The sequence below is a fragment of the Carcharodon carcharias genome, chromosome 4, assembly GCF_017639515.1.
Source record: "Carcharodon carcharias isolate sCarCar2 chromosome 4, sCarCar2.pri, whole genome shotgun sequence".
NCBI lineage: Eukaryota > Metazoa > Chordata > Chondrichthyes > Lamniformes > Lamnidae > Carcharodon > Carcharodon carcharias.
In genome coordinates, this window is record NC_054470.1 from 17278738 (window position 1) to 17301667 (window position 22930).

General features: G+C 47.1%; 1 long non-coding RNA gene across 1 annotated transcript in view; it reads right to left on the reverse strand.

Moving 5' to 3' along the window:
- Positions 1-9422: 9422 nt before the first annotated feature.
- The window catches only part of LOC121277456, a 38435-nt gene continuing 24927 nt past the window's right edge, over positions 9423-22930 (reverse strand). Inside the window, exon 3 of the long non-coding RNA XR_005942883.1 lies at positions 9423-10007. This is a non-coding gene — a long non-coding RNA (uncharacterized LOC121277456). The remainder of the gene's footprint in view (positions 10008-22930) is intronic.

Consider the following 22930-nt stretch of genomic DNA (forward strand, 5'->3'; position numbering starts at 1 on the left):
ATTAACCTCCATCTGCCAAGTTTTTGCCCACTCACTCAGCCTGTCTATATCTTCTTGCAGACTCCTTATGTCCTCATCACAACATGCCCTCTCACCTATTTTTGTATCGTCAGCAAATTTAGATCCATTACACTCTGCCCCCTCCTCCAAGTCACTAAAATGGATTGTAGATAATTGAGGCCCTAGGACTGATCCTTTTAGCACTCCACTAGTTAAATCTTTCCAACCTGAAAAAGACCCATTAACCTCCAACTCTCTGTCTTCTGTGTTAACCAAACCTCAATCCATGCTAATACAGTACACCCGATATCATGAGCTCTTATCTTGTGCAATAACCTTTTATGTGGCACCTTATCGAGTGCCTTCTGGAAATCCAAATACACTACATCTACTGGTTCCCTTTTATCAACTCTGCTTGTTATATCATCAAAGAGCTCTAGCAAATTTGTCAAACATAATTTCCCTTTCACAAAACAGTGTGGACTCTGGTTGATTGCGTTAAACTTTTCCAAATGTCCTGCTACATCTTCCTTAATAATGAACTCTAGGCCAGTCAGCCTAACATCTGTTGTTGGAAAAATGCTAGAGTCCATTAAGATTCCTGCTTTTTGTCTTCCTCCCTTCTTGAACAGGGGTGTCACATTAATGGTTTTCCAATCCGCTGGGACCCTCCCGGAATCCAGTGAGTTCTGGAATATTTCAACCAATGCCTCCACTATCTCTGCTGCCACTTCCTTGAAAACCCTTGGATGCAGGCCATCAGGTCCTGGCAACTTGTCTGCCTTTAGTTCCATTAGTTTCTCAAATACTTTGTCTGACTGTTACAAGATCTTTCGTCCCTTGCTTATCTGATATCTTTGGAATATTTATGGTGTCCTCCACCGTGAAGACCAATGCAAAAAATTGGTTAAGTTATGTGCCATTTCCCTGTTCCCCATTATCAATTCTCCAGTTGCATCCTCCGAGGGTTCCATGCTCACTTTAGCTGCTCTCTTGCTTTTTATATACCCATATAAGCTCTTGCTGTTTATTTTTATATTTCTTTCCAATTTACTTTCATAATCAATTTTCTCCCTCTTTATTAGCTTTTCAGTCATCCGCTGCTAGTTCCTAAAAAATTCCCAATCCTCTGGCCTACCCACTAGTTTTCGTTGCTTTGTATGCTTAGATTTTGATTGGATATTCTCCTTGACCACCTTTGTTAACCTTGGGTGGTTCATCCTTCTCATCAAGTCCTTCTTTTTGACTGGGATAAATTTTGGCTGAGCATTATGAAATATCTGCTTAAATGTCTGCCATTGCTCATCCACTGACATTCCCCTTAGTCTATTTTCCCAGTCGGCTTTAGACAACTCTTTCTTCATACCTCTGTAATTGCCCTTATTTAAGTTGAGGCCACTGGTTTGAGATCCGAGTTGCTCACCCTCAAACTTAATTTGAAATTCTACCATGTTGTGATCGCCATCCCCTAGAGTATCCTTAACTACAAGATCCCTTAATGCAATAAATGGTTCATGTTTAAACATAAATGTCTCAAGATTGCATCAATGAGACACCAAATGAACCCCATAGCACAACAACCTTCTTCAATGGGAGAAATCTCACAATTTCTACCTCCGCTTTATGTTTATGTGTGTTGTCTGATTCGGATGAATTGAATCTTGAACCAGTGTAAAGGATTGTGGGACACACAAACATAAGTTATTTTGGGGGTAACTCACGCTGACGATCCTCTGATCTTTTGCGCTGGTTCGCCCGATTGTGCCGGAATTATGGGCACAAAACCTGGGGTGAATAACACTACTTACAGCTTTTTGTTACAACTGACACAACTTTGTGAAGATAGCAAAAATGGGGATGCCTTAACTGTAGAGAAAAACAGCAAAAGTCAGACTACACTTTAAATTCTCAAATGTCAACAATTAAGCTGGTGTTGACCTTCTGGTGTTTGTCTATTATTCATGCAAGGAGGTGTTACTTAATAAAAAATGGCAAAATGTTGCATTGCACACTTGGCATTTATAAATTGCTGGCGCAAGTGCTTTTGTGTATTCATTCAGCCATTATCTATGTGAGTGGCTATTCAGATTGAAAAATAGTATTGGGAACAACCTGTAAAATCTTCTGGATCTTGGATCACACTTAATCGTTGATGGACTACACAAGCAAATTCAAGATTTATTAATCAAAGGACAGCAATATGAGTTAAATTCATTTCATGTCATGCAAACTAGGAGTTTGGGCAGCTGTTTTGAGTAAAATGGTGGGTGTTACTTGTACCAAACTAATGCCTTGGGCAGAAATTTCCCTCTTAATCTTGAGAGGTCTGTCGACGCGGGTACCAATGTCTTACCTATTTCACTCAGGAGTGAAATCTTTTGCCTCCTTCATTCCACCCGGCAAAGAATCATTTCAGACTGTCAAATGTTAATAAGACAATCTAACTGCATTTTCTGGTAGACCTTTTTGCGTCAGCATACCAGAATTTTGTTGGAGAAAGAAATGACTTCAAATGCTGTATGATGCATTCACCAGCCATCTATTCCCGAGGAGGAGGGAGACACTTTAAAGGATGACAAGGTTCATTGAGGGCAGATGAAAGCCAAGTTCATTTTAATTTCAATGCTGAATTCAAATTTATTTGCTTATTAAAATTAAGTTCATTGCCAAACACCTCTCACAATATGGTTGTGTTCCTCCATAAAAATCAATTAACTCCCTGTGTCAGTACCATATTCACACAGCTGCACTCTTAACAATATATGGTGAAAGGAATGCACTGTGGAAAATTAGAGGATGAAGAATAGGTTCCAGGATTGACCTTGAGGTAAAACATGTTTGCAATGCAAAATGTGGAACAAATGCATCTTTGCTGCGGCTTGTACTGAGTGAAATCTAGTCCAGTGTTTATTGTGAATCCTAGGAACTGATGAAGTATAAATGTTGTGAAGTTATTTTCTTCAATGGGCTTTCAAAGTGAGAGATCTGAGGCTGCAAATCAGGAGATTGACTTCAAGCTGTTGTAAATGCCTGCTGTAGATCTCCTGCTGGTTTCAGCTAGAAATCAAATCTCTATGCATGCGTAGGGTTGGTGATTTAATATCTGCCTGACTGGCTTGAGGCTCAGCTGATATGAGTTAAATTGGGACATCCTCTACTATAAACCTTCAGGCATTATACCTGATCAGAACTGAAAGCAGTCTTAGACAAACTGTATAAAAATATTTAGAGCAAGACTTGAATAGCCTTGTAGAGTTTAAAAAACTCACCCCAGTGTTAAATTCTCAAGTTAGTGGATCATTTGAATTCACACTAAACAAGCCCAACCACTTCCAAAAGTGATGGTATCTTTTTAATATTTCCTAACCCAGCATTAGGAATGTCAATAAGCCAAGAGAATAGTTCGATGTTCAGGAATAACATCCCTGTGCTGGACTATTGATTGTCTATCTTTTTGCTTATAGTAAAGATTATAGACAGCATAGGTGTCTGAAGTTTCCTCAGGGGGTCTTCCAATCCACCGCTGTAACTTCAGCCCAAGCCTTGTTTAAACTGCATAAATGGAGAATCCGCTGATCTTACACGGGAGCTACAAGACGGATTGAGAGAAAATACTTGGTGACAGTTTCTAAATCTAAGTGTGTAAAGCAATCTAATTTAAATCATATTGTAAACAGTCCAAGTCGATTTGCCTGTCACTATCATCCCTGAGGAACAGAACTACAGTGTGTGTATGGGTAGAGTGATGTGATACCTTCCCCAGAGCATGAACACTAAAGTAGAATGTAAGTGCTGAGCTACTGCAATAAATTCACAGCAACTTGATCTATGGAGAAAGTTATCTTCAAGTAAAACAAAGAATTAAAGCATACTGAAGAATTGTGTCTGAAAAAATTTACACGGTCAAAGTCTTTGAGACAGTTAGGCCGGATTAAATATTTCTTACATAGTTGAAAGCTGCCTTTCCCCATTACTGCTACAAATAAATGCATCCACTGCCAAAAGCAATGGTTGCATAAACACAGCCTTACAAAAAGCTGAATACCAACTCAAGCAGAACACTTGGGGTGGGGTTTCTGCTTTGGGGCAATCGGAAAATTTGGTGCAGGTTGGATTTAAATAGCATTGGTTAGGTTGCATCTCCAAGTTTACAGTAAAATTAATTTGCATAATCACAAATGTAAAATCTTCCATGAGCCTGTGCAATTGGGCAGTGCAATAGTACGTAATTATTATTTTTTCTTTGCATTAAAAAGAATCATTGGCGTATTTAAGAGTAGAAACCTGGTGCAGTTTTATTAATGCAGTGGAAAATGGGGTTCTTACAAAAAAATAAACTCCACCCTTTCTTCAGTCATATAAAACCCATCAAATTTCTAATTCTCTTGATGAAGTCATACAGACTCAAAATGTTAACTCTGTTTCTCTCTCCAAACCTCCTAATATTGACCAGATTTGATCATGATGCCTTGGAGCTGGAGTGCTGCCACTCACTTCGTTCAGCCAATCATGGAGAGGCAGGGGTGCCAGACGAAGGTAAGAGTGCAGTGCACAGAGGTGAGCATTTTGGATGGTGCAAACATTCTTGTATAGCTTCTTAATTGATGGGAGCCTCAAAACTGGAATCTCCCTTGATCATTGAAAGACGATGGCACCATGATGCAGATCTCCATTGTCTCACCAGGGTGCCTGGAGTGCACAGTGACAGTGTGATGACTTAAACTAATGACAGGTCGCTGTTCTCCATTAGGTTCACCAGCAGGCACTCATTCACAGGACCCCAAAGAGCTATCCCTGATGCCAGAAGACCACTGGTCTTCAGCTGCACCCGCATCAAACCCGCTCTCTGAACCAGGCACCAGTGCAGATATCAGCACCTCAGTGGGTGTTAGATCTTTAGCTAGAAGGTCGGTGCACAGCGATGAGTGCATTTCACACTCGTTTGAGGTACAGGTGGAGGCAGAGAGTGTCCAGGGCGCCGGCAGCCAGAGGATTCTTGGAGACCAGGATGATGCTGAGTCAAAAGCAGATAATGAGCCTCTGGAGTCATCCATTAGGGGGCAGATGCTAGATGACCAGGAGGATCTGGCGGAGATCCATGATGGTATGCACGCCATGGTCTCTGTTGTGGAGGAGTCCATGCATTGACCCTCGTGGCCAAGTGCACTGCCTCCTCCATTGAGAGAGTGGTGACTCTCATGGAGAGGCAGCTCCAGGGACAAAAATCAGGGGTTCCTGGGGTTGTGCTCGGACCTGCAAGCCCTCACACAGGCAGTGACCTCAGGTGGTCAGTGCCGGAGTGGGAGCTGGGTGAGGCACCCAGTATCCCAGCTAGGTGCCTGTCCATCAATGGTGAGCAGGGAGGTCCAGAGCAACCTCACATTGGTGCCTGTTGTTTCTGTGGGCTCCTCTCAGGATGTTCTGGATGATGGCAGCAGCTCCTCTGCCCCTCTGCCAGTGCTCATGGCATCAGATGAAACTGCGATGACTGGGGAGATGCCAGGTCCACTGTGGCACTGGCCGCTCCCTCCCAGGTGGGGCCAACACAGGCTCCACTTGCCAGAGGACAACTGCCAAGGCCATCAAGGTCAACAAGATAGCAGTCAGCAGGCTGTCCCCGATGTCAGTGCCAGCGAGGGTGGGTATGCCAAGATGCAGCACTCGTAAACGTAAGTTTAAGGCACCATGAGCACAAGAGGGACTGTTCACAGGTGATCTTCTGTTCTGCAAAATTTTGTTTGTATGTTTACTGGTGTGGAAATGAACATCAGAGATGTCAATGTTAATTTGTTTTGATTGTGAAATTTACATAAATTTTGCTTTTGTCGTAATGGCCTGATTATGCTTCAGCTTTTTTTTGGTGCAAGTTACACCAGTATGTAATGATGGACATGATTGGCTCTAAACTTTATTGCACAGGCACTGAGTGAACTTTGGGTTCAAACAAAAGGGTCATTTCAGACATCCAGGGTGGAGGCGGCAGCCCTGGCATGAGGTGGAAGCAGATCTTTGACAGCCCCGCTGAAGGAGCATTGGATCAAGGTGTCCCTGGTGTCCCTGCCTCCCTGAAGGATACAGAAGTCTGTCTCCACACCCTCAGCGTTCTCCTCACAATGGTCCTCTTCTGGGTCACTACTGGATTCACCCTCTGTGGGCTGTGGAGCTGCGTCAAGACCCTCTTCCTCCAGGGGTCTCCCCTTGCCAGTGCCAGATTGTGGAGAGCACAGCGTGCCACCACTATCAGTGACACCCACCCAGGTGGTATTGGAGTGCTCCCCCTGCTTGGGCCCGGCATCGGAAGCACACCTTCAGAAGACCTATGGTCCTTTCTACCACCGCCCTTGTGGAGGTATGACTCCTATTATAATGCTTCTCTGCCTCTGTTCTTGGATGGTGGAGAGGCGTCATAAGCCACCTTTTCAATGGATAACCCTCGTCAGCCAGCAACAACCCATCCAGTCAGGGTGGAGCACTGAATAGCCTTGGCACCTGGGAGTGTCTAAGGATATAAGCGTCATTGGAGCTACCAGGGTACCGTGCACAGACTTGCACAATCTACCTGGCCTCCTTTCCCCTCTGTTCCCCCAATACAGCTTCCAATGGAGGGACCTGTGGGAGAAGCTCGCAGGCACAAGGGATGCAGGGCCAGCAGGTTGTCTAAGGCAAAAGCGGCTGCAGAAGATGCCACTATCCTGCTGCCAGGGTTCACAGGCAGCGATGCAGCTATCTCAATATGTTCGAGGTTCAATGCCGAAGGAGACTCCACCTCTCCAGGGAGATCATGACCTTCATTTGTCGGATGATTGAGCCTGAGATCAACTGTGTGGGTGGAAACCCAATGCCAGTGGCTCTGAAGGCCACAGTGGTCCTCAGCTTCTATACCTCTGGCTCTTCCCAGGGGTCAGTGGGGGATCTTCGTGGAGTGTTGCAATCAGCTGTCCACAATTGTGCCAAGCTGGTGACAGAAACTCTGTTCAGGAATGTTATGACATTTATTCATTTCTGTATGGACAAGGCCAGCCACTTTGAGCGAGCCAGAGGGTTTGCAATGATTGCTGGGTTCCCCTGCATCCAGGGTGTACACGGGTGGCCATCAAGGCGCCAGCGGGTCAGCCATGTGCCTTCATCAACGGGAAGAGATTACTTTTGATAAACGTCCAGAATGTCCTCCTCTCCCTTCTGCCCCTCTCTTCCTCCTCAGAGGAGGTGCCTCCAGCGGAGACCACAATCCCCATCACCAGGGTTACAGAGGGCTGTCTGATACCTAGAAGTGTCCACACGGTCAAAGTCCTCCAGGGGCCCTGGAAACTCCAATGTGTCCTAAAATTAAGCCTGGCAATGCTATGACTGAAGCTCAGAACTGAGGTGAAACTGTCAAGTTCCAATAAGCAACCAGCAGCAAACTAACTCCTCACTACTCACACTGGCAGTGCTGCTGATCATTTCTATCTTGCAAAAGGTGGGTTGCCTGCCTGCCCACTTTGGCCGTGTGATGGACGCAAAATCACCCGGGCAATGTAAAATCAAGATCAAGTGGATCTTTAATGGCCTTAAGTGGCTTTTTAATTGATGCCGGGCGCGGCTTCAGCAACCACGCGCATGTGGGACGACATCAGGACACTCACCCGACGTCTGCTCGTACGAATTTACGCCCAATCTGGCTGGGCACAAGCCTGCCCGTGGGGTGCAAAATTCTGCCCATTGTGTTTTGAGCAGGCAACTGTAAAACCATCAGCACAACGTTGGAGATGAAGATTCACAAATATTTCTGCCTTTGTCCATAGCTGGCTGGGCCAGACGTCTCATCTACTAACCTTTGTGTTGGCTGGCCTGAAATGTTTATACAATGCAAGGGGCGTGATGTGTTAGCCTCTGCCCATTTTTAAACTGTTCAGGAACTTCCAGAACCACCATCATGTGGCCAGCGTTGGCCACTTTAACAGCCCAGTCATTTGTCCATTTAAAAAAAAAACATAATTTAAACAAATGAATACGGAAGAGAAACAAATTTCTTTTTGATTTCTTTCTTGTTCATGTCGTCTTGGCGAGTCATCAATATCCTGATTGTTTCAATCTGCAGGCATGGCCAACTGTTGGAGTCTGAGCCACCTTTGAGTGAAATTATTTTAAGCCAGTGTTAATACTCACGGAGAGTTGATTTAGGCTCGGCATAGCTTGCGCTTGAACTTCCACAATCTTTGCTTTGGTTCAATTAATTTCATCCAGATTGTGCTGATAGAACGAGCAACAAACTAGCAGAAACTCTACCTCCTGTAACACCAGTGCACAGATAAGGTAGAGGACTTTCAGATTATATTAGAATAGGTAGCTTCATTTTTAAAATGAACAACCATCGGCAGAATATTACGCTCGGCGTGTGGGCACGCGCCCGACATGCCTGAGCATAAAATGACATGCAATGATGTCGGGCGAGCATCCCAATGTCATCACGCAGTCTCGCTGACAATTAAAAGGCCTATTAAGGCCACTAAGAAGCTAATTAAATTCAAATTTACGCTGCCTGTTCAACTTAACGATTGACGGGCAGAAGAAAAGGCCAAGGGGCCTTTACATTTTTTAGGAAACCTCATCCACGAGCGGGATGAGATTTCCTAAAGCAAATAAACATCAAATAAAATGTGACAGAGTCACACGAAGGGGCATGTTTTATGACAGTCTTATTTCTTCTATTTTTTTTTAAACAGACCTTCCATCTCCCTGAGACAGCTCCGTGCCTCAGGGAGATTGAAGCACTCTTTTGTGTGCATGCGCGGAGATCGAGCTAGGCCCACTTGCCCTCCTCCCCCTCACCTGCACCGACGGCGCTGAGCGCTGCCACTCACATTCTACCCTTGGCCGGCCTTAATTGGCCCACCAGCGTGAAATCGTGGTGCAGAGCCGATCGCGGGCAGCGGTCGGCTTCCTGACTGCCACCACCAAGGACACCCGCCGAGCACCCCCGCCAAGCACCCCCACCAAGGGCAAATGTGTTCAGCTGGTTTACCTTGGTTGTGAAAGCATTTTTTCCAGTGGAAACATTTGAAGGGATTTTAATCATTTGCACAATATAAGTGATGTAATATGCTGGGGATTTGTGCCATTGAAAACATGATTTGTCCTCCAGATAGTACACAAGCAATAAATCAGCTAAACACTTCTGGCTATTAGTGGAGGAATTGGTTATTAATTACAAAACAAAAGCAGAATTACCTGGAAAAACTCAGCAGGTCTGGCAGCATCGGCGGAGAAGAAAAGAGTTGACGATTCAAGTCCTCATGACCCTTCAACAGAATTCTGCTTTTGTTTTGGATTTCCAACAGCCGCAGTTTTTTGTTTTTAACTCTTTGGTTACTAATTATGTGATTTAGAATACAATTCTTTATTTATTTACAGGAAGACTTAATTTCAGCAGGAGATGGGTAGAAAGTGGACTTAACTGTATAATCATCCATATAATAATATACAAAGATTTGAAGTTAACAAGTACCAACATGAATAAGAAAAATAACATTTTTTTTTTAGGCTTTCTTTCTCCTACTTGTCTCTGTTCTTTTCTTGATTGTGCTGACTTCTGTTCCAGAAGAATTCAGCTCGCATCCCTCCAGAAGCTTAGTCCATTGGCTGTTCAGATTATGAATGTTGGCAGGCAATTTGAGCACAGGAGAGACATGCAAATCCTGGCCTTGCTCTCACTCAACTTTCGCATGCATTTGCATTGGGAATTTCCTCAGATAGAGTTGTAAATAAAGTTTCTACAAATCTTCTGCCAAGAGTTACAATGGCTGATTCGGAAATTCTCAACCGTGGTTTCCAGTAGGGATCAGGGTAGCAATTAGGCGTGGAATCCTGCTTCATTACTTTTTCCATTTCGTGGATGCCCAGCTGCTCCAGATGTGGATCCGATCTGAGCTTCCTGGTCTGTATGGCTTTGTGTTACACAAGAAAGGGCTAAAATAAATATATAGTAGTTCACAAGTCGGTTTGCTTCTGTTGTGGTCTATTTTGCCCTGCAAGCAAAAATGGAACATTGAGATAGTGTAAGTTTGAAAACCACATGGATGAGTGACAGACAAGTGACTACATTGCTTCGTAGCTTGTGTATACAGGCAGTCTTTGGACTTATGACACAGTTGGTTCCTGAAAATTGAGATTTAAATCAAAACATCGTTGACTCAGATCCAATTTTCCCTAAAGAACAATGTTATAAATGGAGGATTGATTCCTGAACCAAGGCCCAATACCCTATTTTCACCAAAATAACTGAGAAGTTTGTACTCAATCAATTATAGACAAGTAATATAGCCACATTAATGTACTTATGTTATAAATAGAAATCATATTGACATAAAAAGTCATATAAGCTAAAAACACGTATAGGCCAGAATTTTTAGCTCAGTGTGAAGGCATGTGCCCGACCTGAATGATCGTAAAATGACACTCGATAATGTCGGGCGTGTGTTCCAAAGTCATCGCGCGCTCACACGATATTTCAGTCGGTGGGCGCGTGCCAGAATCTGTCACATTTTATTTGATGTTTATTTGCTTTAGGAAACCTCATCCTGCTCGTGGATGAGGTTTCCTAAAAAATGTAAAGGCCCCTTGGCCTTTTCTTCTGCCCGTCAATCGTTAAGTTGGACAGGCAACGTAAATTTGAATTTAATTAGCTTCTTAGTGGTCTTAATAGGCTTTTTAATTGTCAGTGAGACTGCGTGATAACATTGGGATGCTCGCCCGACATCATCGCATGTCATTTTACACTCAGGCATGTCGGGCGCGTGCCCACATGCCGAGCGTAATATTCTGGTGCATCTCACCTTATTCATACCTCTTAATTATTTCCATTTTTGTACTCATAGTAATTGTCCTACATTTCTTAGGAGAAGAAACATCACTTGCACCAGATTTACACTCTTTTGCCCTGATTACGGCAAAGAAACACTAAATTTTAAGCAAAAGTTTGGGAACACAAAGATTCCCCAAGTAAAAATGGTGTTGGAACAGCAACTGAGTATCCTGAGTCAGGGAGGTGGGTGGTGCAAAATGTCGATGCGCACATATAAGCGTTTGAACTTGTTCACACTGGCATGGCATCATAGAATTGAAACCGACATGGGAAAGTCAAAACAGAGTGTCAATTTGTTTAATGTCAGAAGCACCATTCGTTCTAACTCAAAATCTTAAAGTCAAGGACTGTCTGTAAGTGAATAGCTTTCATGTAGATTAATTAAGCTTGATTTGTGGGTGTCAGCTTTCCAAATGGTAATGTGACAATGGTCCCAGTTGATTACTATGTCCCAATGTGATACATAGATGTGTGTGAAAGGGCTTTTCTCTGGTGGTGCAATATACAACCTCCATCAGGGCAAGAGGAAAACTTTTAACAGCTTCCACAATTTCTCCATCTATTTGACATAGTTGTCTAAGCCTTACCTTGGCAGACTTCTTGAGGCTATTAAATCTTTTGCTGACCAGATGTTCTTTGGATGTTTGAAAATTAAGCGAAACTGGTAACCCTTTCTATGTCAAGCTGCCTATTTATCTCCTTTGTGAAGAGGCTGCACTGGAATTTCAGAGGCCAGCAGTCTTTTGCTATATTTCTTGCAAAGGATCTCTAGCCATGCCTCAGAAAATGAAGTTAATTGGTACTTTTCCCCAAATAGTTCTTCTTGTGTATCCTGGAAAAAGTGAAGTTGTGTGTTATTTTACGTCCCTCACTTAAAGCAAGTTACTATATGGCAGACTTAGTTGGGGTCAGGAGTTCAATATTAACAGTTAACTAGACCAACTACATGAGTGGGTCATAGGGGGAATTTTAACTCCAGTGTGTGAAGCTGGTGGAAGGCGTGGACCGATCACCTAGAAGTGAACTATGCCTAGCTTGATGATCTACAAGGTCAATATTAGCTACATATAGAATGTATCTCAGAGGAATATTTGTAAATGCATTAAAAATATTAAATTGCAATTGTGCTCTTGTCCAACTTGAATACTACATCAAATTTTTGTCACCAAGAAACAAGAGAGGTATTCAAATACTAAGGCCAGTGCAGAGAAGAGCCACAGTATCTGAAAGCTTAGGGCCAATCCTCAGAAATTGGGAGGAGTGAAGGGTGGATGTGGAAAGGGAAGGACATTGCTATGGAGATATGGAAAGAAGATTAGCCATAAGAGCTGGAGAATGAGAGGTGTAATTGGCAGAGGCCAGGCCAAAGGTTTCCTTCAGGGACAAATGCAGCACTCCAGTTCCTCCTGGTCTGCAAGGAGTTCTGAGAAAAGCAAATACCTTTTGGAGCTAACAACTCCCACCTCCCTTTTACTGCGGGGTTTCCCAACCCCTGGGAAACTCGGGCAGCAATGGTGAACTTTAAATTGGGTTCCCAATTACACTGTGCGAGCTCAATTTAAATATGTTAATTAAGTGTCCACTAGTGGGACATTCAACTGCCTCAAAACCCACAGCTGTAAATTTGGCAATGGGGACATGCGCATTGGGTTAGGTCACATTTTATGGTTTAACCCCATCCCTACCCCTGTCATGCCCATTGTGGGGTGCCTATTATCAAGATTATAGACGTAAACTGTACAAGGTAATTTTGGAACTGATCTCAGGAAATTGTTTTTCACGTAAGACTCATCAATGTACAGAATAAACTTCCAGATACAGTGGTGACAGCAAAAGCCCAAGAAATATTTAAGAAACAATTGGACATTACAATAGGGGAACATTAAGATATGGCTGGATGGATGAATTGATATTGACCAAATATCCTTCCTTATCTGTAATTATTTTGTGATCTTACAAAGAATCCATGGAATGAAAATTTTGTTAAGGCCTATTTTTGGATACAGGATCCTGATGCATGATCACATCATGCTCAGTCCCATTGAGGTAGGTAACACACACACGGGGCAGAATTTTCCCATTGGTGTGCAGGGGTGAGACCCACACGCTGAAATGTAAAATGATGTGCGGTGATGTCAGGTGAGTGTCCTGATGTCACCGCGCGCCATCGCGATATTTCGTTGGGCAGGCGCGCAATGATATCCGATGCGCAGCCACCACTAATTAACGGGTCACTTAAGACCCTTGAGGCACCAATCGAAGTGATTTTTCGGTTCCTGTGCAATCTTCGGGTCGGCGCACGGGCGCAACAGGCAGGCGGGTAGGACACATTTGTATAAACCTCACCCACAGGCGGGATAAGAGGGGTCACTGGGGTCGCGCGTGTGCTCTGTCAAATATTGATTTTTCAAAGTAACTGATACTTGCCCGTGTGATCTGCAATACTTCAAAATGCAAACCAGCTGCTTGGTCTGGACTCACAACCTTCAGGTCAACACTCTGCAGTGAGGAATATTTTTGGGGCCTGCAGGTTTCAGAAAAACTTCCCTTAGTCTGGGAATGGGAGCTGAACTCTCCACTGGAGGCACCTCCTCTGAGGAGGAAGGGAGGGCTATGAGGGGGAGGAGGCCAGGAGTACACATTCAGCCTCCAGGGGAGCCACCTTTGGGAGGCCAGGCACAGGTACAAGGGGCGCAGGGCCAACAGGAATGCAAGGCGGAAGGGGCTGCAGAAAACGCCACTATCCCGCTGCCAGGGTATACAGGCAGCGAAGCAGCTACCTCAGTATGTCTGAGGTGCAGTGCCGAAGGAGGCTTCATCTCTCATGGGGGACAATCAACTATATCTGTCAGATGATTGGGCCTGAGATCTCCGCTAACTGTGTGGCTCTGAAGGTCACAGTTGCCCTCAACTTCTATGCCTCAGGCTCCTTCCAGGGCTCGATGGGTGATCTTTGCGGTGTCTCCCAATCAGCTGTCCACACTTGTGTCAAGCAGGTGTGCACTCACCTTTATCCACTTCCACTGGGACCAGGCAAGCCAGACACAGTGAGCCAGAGGCTTCGCGGCCATTGCTGGCTTCCCCCGTGTCCAGGGTGCTATAGGCTGTACACATGTGGCCATCAAGGCACCAGCAGGTGAGCCCGGTGCCTTCATCAACAGGAAAGGACGCCACTCCATGAACGGGCAGATAGTGTGTGACCACAGGATGCTGATTCTACAAGTCTGTGCAAGGTACCCAGGCAGCTCCCACGACACCTACATCCTCAGACACTCCCAGGTGCCGAGGCTCTTCAGTGCTCCATCCCGGCTGGATGGATGGCTGCTGGGTGACAAGGGCTATCCTCTCAGAAGGTGGCTAATGACACCTCTCCGCCATCCAAGAACAGAAGCTGAGCAGTGGTACAATAGGAGCCACGCCTCCACAAGGGCTGTGGTGGAGAGAGCCATTGGTCTTCTCAAACATCGCTTCTGATGCCTGGACCGTTCAGGGGGCGCACTCCAGTACCCCCCAGATCATGTCTCGATGATAGTGGTAGCACGCTGCGCTCTCCACAATCTTGCACTGGAAATGGGGGGATGTAGTGAACGATGAAGATGTAGACGCTGTGGCTGTAGCTGCACACGATGAGTCCAGCAGTGAGTCCGAGGATGAGCACGCACAGGGAAATGCTGAGGGGGTAGATGCTGTCCTGGGAATACTCCAGGGAGGCAGGGACACCCGGGAGGCTTTAATCCAAAGAACCTTCAACTAGCACACCACATATGGACCTTCAGGACAAGCCTGGGCTGCAGGCTTTATACTTGATTCTTGAGTGCAAAATCTGTCTGGATAGCAACATTAACTAAGGGCCTTGTTAATAAAGCTGAATGTTCCACAAATCACCCATAACATTATTGGTAAACATCCACCTGCAGAAGAAAAGAGTGACATGTCTGAATTTAATATTATAACAAACGGAACTTAAGAAAACAAAATGACAAAGGTGTTAAACATCAAACCAACTCATAATGACCTCGTTGAGGGCCAACTCAAAAGCACCAGTGATAAGCCCGTGGTGTCCCTAAGGTGCCTTATGTTTACTTTCTCGGGTGCTATGACTTGGTGCTGCCCCATTGCTGGGAGAGGCATCTGAGACAGCCTGATCACTCTGCTGTCCTATTGGCCTTGATGACCTTGGCAGCTGTCCTCTGGCCCGTGGAGCCTGTGCTGGCCCCGCCTGGGAGGGAGCTGCCAGTTCCACAGCTGGCATCTCCCCAGTCGTTGCAACCTCACAGGATGCAACGGTCACCGGCAGAGGGATGGAGGAGCTGCTGCCCTCATCTGCAATGCCCTGAGAGGAGCCCACAGAGATGACAGGCAGCTGCTGTGCCAACGTGAGGTCACTTCAGCCCTCCCTGTTCACCGTGGATGGATGGGATACTTAGCACCCAGACCATCTCCCACACTGGCACTGACCAGCTGAGGTCAATGTCGATGTGAGGGCTTGCTGGTCTGAGTGCATCCCCAGGAAGCCCTGATTGGTCTCCTGGAGGAGCCTGTCCATGAGAGTCACCAGTCTCTCCATGGTGCTCAGCCATGAGGCTCATTGCATCAGCGATGGTCCACGTAGACTCCTCCACTACGGACACCAAGCCAAGCTTAGCCTCATATCCCTCCCCCAGATGCTCCCACACACCCGGCTGCATTTCCTGCGTTTGCTGCGTCGCGGATGGCTCCAGAGGCACATCATCAGCCACTGACTGAGCATGTGCCTGGTACCCTGTAGTCCTCCGACTGCTGGCACCATGGGCACTCTCTGTCTCTGCCAGCTCCTCCAGAGGCTGTGCCTCAGGCAATGTTCTAACTCCTACTGAGTTGCTAGTATCTGCGCTGGTGCCTGCCTGACAGAGATGGTGTGACGCTGGTGTGACTTCAGGGCCCTCAGGTATGAGAGGGAGCCTCTGCTGCTCCTCCTCCCAGCCCTGCTCCACTGATGCTGAAAGGAAGAACAGGGCCATTGGATCAGTTAACGTGGAGACCACGTCAATGTGCATCCCTGTCCCCCAGATCATTATGCGCTTATCCTTCCATAAGCAATGTTCAAGCCATGTTGCAAACTTCAATCACTGAACATTCAGCACTGCCATGGCTGTTGGGAGAACAATGGTGACCTCACTGCTGGGCAAACATACCTGCCCGTGGCACCCCAGCCTCACCAACACAGGTTGATACTGGAGGCATGGCGCCTCTCCAGATCTAGGGCCTCCTGCTTGAAGCGGCTGAGAATAGCCCTCCGCTAGTCCTCACCTGCTCGGCGGCATTATGAGCATTCTTCTCCTGAAAAGGAGGGAAGAGCATCGATTAGTGTTACTTGTACCTGGAATCTCTTCGCGGACGGCCCACCCCAACCAGAGTGGGACATTGCAGGGCTCCAGTGTCTCCTCACCCTGCTGCTGCCAAACATCACACAAAGATGCTCGGCCTCTTATCCTCTCCCCAACCCCCCAACTTGGGCAAATGCTGCCTACATCACATTAGCCACCACACAGTCTAACCTTCCATAGCAAGAAGGCACAAGCACGTGGAGTGCAGACGGCAGCAGATCGATCGGTGCCAACGCCACCTCGAAGCTCCCCTCCCAGCATGTCATCACCCTGACTTGGACATGTCCTGGAGTTCCAGCACTGGGCCTAGGTGCAGCTCCTCCAGGTTGCCCCCAAAACAGTCACGTGGGTCTCAGTGTACCACATGCTGCGGGGTTAGAACCCATCTCTTCACCACCCTCTCAGGGTGACCTCAGCATGGGCAATATCTGCTGGCCCACCCAGTGAAGGACACATACCGTCAATGATTCAACACAGTTACTACACTCAGACTTGTGGTGGCACCAGGGGGCACCAGGGGGGAAAGCCAACCTGCTGGGTTAAGTAACCAATGCCAACATGGTACTCACCCTTCCCAAGAGCAACAGATCATTGAAGCACTTGTGACATTGGATCCAGGTGCGCCACACCACATTGTGGGAGCTCACCACCTCCACCACCTCCTCCCAGGCACGTTTGGTCATCTGTGGGGAGCCTCCTCCTCTCGTCCTGGGGTACGAGGACCTCCCACCATGGTGCCACCTCCTTGAGGAGGGCAGCAAGGCAATCGTCAGGGAAACGAGGGGCACATTGGCCCCCCTGCCCTACCCTCCTGCCTGACCTGCTCACCAGCAGCGCTCTGGAGAGTCTTTCCACTGGACATGATTCTCAGCCTTTGAGAGGCTGCAGCAGGTTTTTCAAACAGGCCGCCAGACTGCCAATGGACCCGGTGGTCATTGCAGTCCCACCACCGCCTGCCCACTCCCACTGTCCTCGGGAGCCACGGTGCCCGCTGAGCGGGCCTTAATTAGCCTGTTCACATAAAATGCCAGCGCAGACCCGATCGCAGGCGGTGATCAGGACCATGTCTGCCCGCGTCTGCTCCCACACGGCCCACCCAACAGGCAGGAAACTCTGCCCATGATTTCAGAGTGCCAGGCCAGTCAGGTCCATGCTGCTGACTGAAACGTACTCTCAAAAGGGGGCACAGCAGCCTGCCTGGCTAGCACACATTTCAGTCATCCTGTGTGCCTTAAAGCAGCCTCACCCTTTCAAAGGGAAGCTGTATTCATTGTACAGAAGTTGCTGCAGACTGTGCAACATTTTGAAAAAAGCAGTAGCATAGAAAATTGAGCAAAGGTCAAGGGGGGGTGGGGGGGCTCCCAGGTTTTCTGATGTGGTGTAGGAGGCATTAGTGTGGGAGGTTGGCAGAACGAAGGATGCACCAATAGCTCCACAAGGCAAGCTCTGAGAAGTGTGCCCATGGAGATTAATTCCTGGAGGCTCTCCCCGATGACTTGGTAGCAGCACCAAAGGAAGTTCAAAGACCTCACACGCGGTCAACATAGATGAATGCAACTTCACATGACACCTGCTATCCAGCACTCTCACATCGCTCACTCTCCTGCAGCCCCATCTCTCACTAATCATTCATCCCTAACAGTCAGGGCACATTCAGATACTCCGCCTCACCTTCATTCAACTACCAATGCTGCCAGCCTCACATTCAGTTCTCACTGCTTCAACGTATCTCCAGCTATGGCAGACACATCACCAAAAAACATTGCAAAACACATTCCCTCGGTTCTGTTCTGCTCCCTCTTGAAATGGGCCACCTTGTCCTGCAAGAGAGAGACAGGTATGCCTGCATCACCTGAGATCTCTGGAGGTGATGTTGCTCTCACCAGACTGACTCTGACAGAGGCCATCGCATCCAATGAAACCAGGAACATTGGGGATGATGCTTTATACTTACCTTATGCCCCATCTCAAATCTCACCTCACACTCATCCTGCCAGCTAGCATAAAGTGCAAGCTGCAGATGGTATGACCATGGCACTCTTGCTTTCCACCCCACATGCCTTCCTCACTCCAACCCTGTCCTTTCACATTCTGCTTTCCGACACCAAGATCTGGCACCCAGCCAGCCACTGCAGCCTCAGGGGGTAGGGTGACAACTACACCTGATCTCTGATGAAGAAGCACTGTCAGATGATCTGACAATCACAGTCGCCAGCTCAGATATTGGCAAACTTTAGAGCGAAGTAGAGGAACAAGGGCTTCACAAGCGGGCTGCAGCCATCACGGAAATGGTGGCCACCTCTATGACAGACCTATCCATGATGGCCAATGTCTCAGCTTCCATTGCAGCACAGATAGAAGCTGCCCAACATCTCAGTGCTGCAGTGGCAGCGCAGGCTTCCAGAGGTCATGAGATCCATCCTTGCTGTGATGCAAGCTCAGGCTGCTGCCATCATAGCTGCAGGTCTCAGTGCTCAAAGGGGCTTGCAGGCTCTCAAAGGAATCCAACAATCTGTGCTCCGGTGGTTTATTAGGATTGCTGAGGGGCCACCCTTTGGAAATTACAGTGTCTTTGTGGTGCATGAACCTGCTGTTCTCTCAAGATAACAGAACGTTTGTCCACCCAGCACTAAAAGTCTTCTAGTGTCCTTGCTATTAGCCTTCAGCAAGCCAGCCAGACCTCTGTTGTGCATGCTGAGGGGGTACGGTCTGAAGTCAGATCCACAAGGCCCAGGGATGCTTGAGACTGGCCTGTAAAGCTATTTGCGACCCCTCAACTGAAAGTCAGCAGCCACCCATCAGCTGTGCTACAGTCATTGTATAGGAGCACTAGGCTAGGCAAAGGCACCCATAACACAGGCACTCAGGGAGTGTAGAGGGGTGAATAATTCAGTTTTGTGTATATTGTTGGAAGTGTTGGCAGATAAAGTTATTATAGATTATTTTTTTGTTGGCGACTTTTATTTCAGGACTTCAGCCAAGAGGACATTGTGATGGTAATAGCAGATGGATGGCAAATAGAAAATGGTGGAGAATTGCGATGTGGGGGTGACATCTTAGTGGAACTGGCTCAGCGTCCATTCATGGACAGGCCACCCAAAACAAAGGGGCACAGGATCCCTCCTCCCTGCCTCCTTCTCCCCAGGTGGCCTCTGAATGCCTGGCATCAAGGACCATGCCCTCATGATATTTAGCTTTTGGAGGATGCAGCAAACCACCATGTACCTGGACAGATGATCCGGTGAATACAAGAGGTTCCCTGGAGCAGTTCAGGCAGCAGAACCATTCCTTCAGCATGCCAATGGTTTGCTCCACAATGTTCCTAGCTGCTGTAAGGCTCTAGTTGTAGTTATGCTGTCTTGTGTTGTCAAGTGATAGAATGGAGTCATTAGCTAGGTGTAGAGCAGATATCCCTTGTCACGCAACAGCCAGAATCTGGGTCTTCATGGTGGCCAAAGATGAATGTGTGATGGCTGCTGCCATGATGATGGGCATTCACTGAGGGGATCTGGGTATGATCACATAACAAGTAGACACTGACAAGATTGATAGCCATTGCAGTTAAGGAAAATCTCCCCATTAACAAGTGGGGCCCACAGAGATACATGGGCGCAGTCGATTGCAGCCTGAACTTTTCGGGATCCCATCAGCTTGGCAAATTCATATGGTCTCTCCTGCTTCTCTCTAGTAAGTGAGAAGGTGATTAACCCCTCTCCTTCAGAAGGCCTCTGTCACCTTTCTGATGCCTTGATGGATGGTGAGCTGTGAGATGTTGCTGCTGTCACCTGCTTCTGCCTGGAAGGATCCACTGATGTAGAAATTTCAGTCAACAGGAACCTTGATCCTCACCCTGACCCTTCTGTACAGCTGCAGTCCAGGTTGTAGGAAGCGGAGCTTAAAAGGATCCACTGGCATGGAAATTGAGGCCGCTGGCAACCCTGTCCTTGCCAGCTGTGAGGCTACAAGTTTGGTTGCAGGAGGTGGGACAGGTCAGTCACCATTTCCTTGTTGAAATGCAGGCACCTCGGATATTCAAAAAAAACAAAAAATAAAATAAAAATACCTGGAAAAACTCAGCAGGTCTGGCAGCATCTGCGGAGAGGAACACAGTTAACGTTTCGAGTCCATATGACTCTTCAACAGAACTAAGTAAAAACAGAAAAGAGGTGAATATAAGCTGGTTTAAAGGGGGGGGGGTGCATAGAGCTGGATAGAGGGCCAGTGATAGGAGGAGATAACCAAAAGATGTCACAGACAAAAGGACAAAGGGGTGTTGAAGGTGGTGATATTATCTAAGGAATGTGCTAATTAAGGGTAGAAATGAGGACAAGCAAGGTACAGATAGCCCTAGTGGGGGTGGGGTGGGGGGAAGGGAAGGGATCGAAATAGGCCCTCTATCCAGCCCTACCTCCACCCCCCCTTAAACCAGCTTATATTTCACCTCTTTTCTATTTTTACTTAGTTCTGTTGAAGAGTCATACGGACTCGAAACATTAACTGTGTTCATCTCCACAGATGCTGCCAGACCAGCTGAGTTTTTCCAGGTATTTTTATTTTTACTTTTGTTTTGGATTTCCAACATCCGCAGTTTTTTGCTTTTACCTCGGATATTCATCCTGGCTATGGTGGAGGTAGGAAAAATATTCCCTAAAGACCCAAGCAGAGATATTCACTCTAGTCACTGACTTGAACTCGAGTCTGGCTTAAGTCAAGTTTTTTTTGAATGGTGATTTGATTTGACTTGGACAAAGTTGACTCGGTGGCTTTCCTTAGTCTAAAAGCAAACGGTATCTTTTTTAATCCCAGCACAATCCAGCCCCTCAACATTTCAGCATGAACCACAATATATGTAATCTGGCAAAGGTTTTGTTCTCCCCCTGCCTGATCCCACCCATTGCCGTCATTGATTGGGTGCTTTAGAAACGGAACTGTCAGATTCGCAGCATCTCTGAAGAAGAGTCATACAGACACTAAATGTTATCTCTGTTTTTCTCTCTCGACACATGCTGCTAGGCTTGCTGAGTCTTTCCAGCAGCTTCTGTTTTTAGGTCTGCAGCAGCGACTAGCTGAGCAGTTTGTCAATCAGGGATAGTCTTAAGCGCCAGGTTCCTCGTTCCTTCCTTTCTCACTTACCTCGTGTGAGGAGAGGGCGGTTGTTGACATCAGTGGAAACACTTGAGGTGGAGGACGCAACTCCAGCTCGTGGGTTAAATAAAGGATCTTGACCCAGTTCCTGTCAGCGTGCATTGCGCACCCCAAAGTAGACAAAACACGTGGTTGCCCTCGACCCAACTCTTCCATTCTCCCACCACCACCCCAGCCCAAACCAAGCTTTCCACTGCCTGGTTCCTGAATAGGAGAGAGGGTCAGGGAGAGAGGGACAGAGAGAGAGGGACAGAGAGAAAGGGACAAGGGAGAGAGGGACAAGGGAGAGAGGGTCATGGGAGAGAGGGACAGAGGGAGAGGGACAGAGAGAGAGGGACAAGGGAGAGAGGGACAAGGGAGAGAGGGTCATGGGAGAGAGGCACACAGGAGAGAGGGACAGGGAGAGGTGGACAGATAGATAGAGGGACAGGGAGAGAAAGACGGGTGAGAGGGGGATGGTGACAGGGAGAGAAGGATGGTTGGGGGACGGGGACAGGGAAAGGGGGACAGAGGAGTGAGGGACAGGGAGAGAGGGACAGGGAGTGAAGAAAGGAAGAGAGTGAGACAGGGACAGGAAGAAAGGGACAGAGGGAGGGACAGGGGGAAGAGGAACACAGAAGAGGGACAGGGAGTAGGAACAGGGTAGAAGGGGAACAGGGGAGAGGGGCAACAGGGGAATGGGATAGAAGAGAGGGACAGTGGGAGGGACAGGGAAGAAGGTCATCAGAACACTAAAGCAAAACGTCAACACTGTTACAGGTATTACATGTAGCAACTGCATTGAATGCTGAAATGTTGAGGTCATCTAGGTAATTGCTTGGTGAATAATGCCTGTATTGCTCTCACAAGTTATATACCGATTATGTCATCACCCAAAGTCATCTCATTTTGTTACATAAGTTATAAAAATTGGTCACAAAGAGAACTCTGTCTGTAAAGGATGTGGAACGAAGGTGGTTGATGGTTCTGTGATAACAGACATTTTGTTTGCCACCTAAAAAGCCAACCTGAAAAGTAAACTTTAACGTCACTTTTTTCACAAAATAAATGCAAATTTTTACCTGTGCTTATACCTGGAGAGACGTTACTCTTTTCCAAATGCATAGTTCTGAATGCATTCAGAAACTTTATTAGTTGTAATATTGGCCGTGATTTCCTGCGCCCGGCTTCGGGCATGTTCAGTGATGTGAGCGGACAATATGGCGAGGTCAGTTTCACGCCAGCGTGAAATCAGTTTGCGTTCATCCACTCAGCCCGCCGGTGGGGTTCCCTGCCCTCAGACATCGGGAACCTCATTGAAATACATCAGTATGTCATTATTCGGCCTGCCCACCGGAATGTACCTCACCCCCCACCGCGTTGTACCCCCACGTTGGCAGGAAAGCATGCTGGCGTAGAACACGTCTTGACAAGAGTGATGTGCAGAAGTCAGGACCTCTCACCAGGGCCTTGCTCACATCGCAGACATCCGAGGAGCAGAAGATGCTGGAGCCCGACAGCAACAGCACCCTAGAGGAATGCCCATGGCATGCTGGGTGGACATGGCTCTGCTGCGAAGCAGCTCATGGAAGTTGGA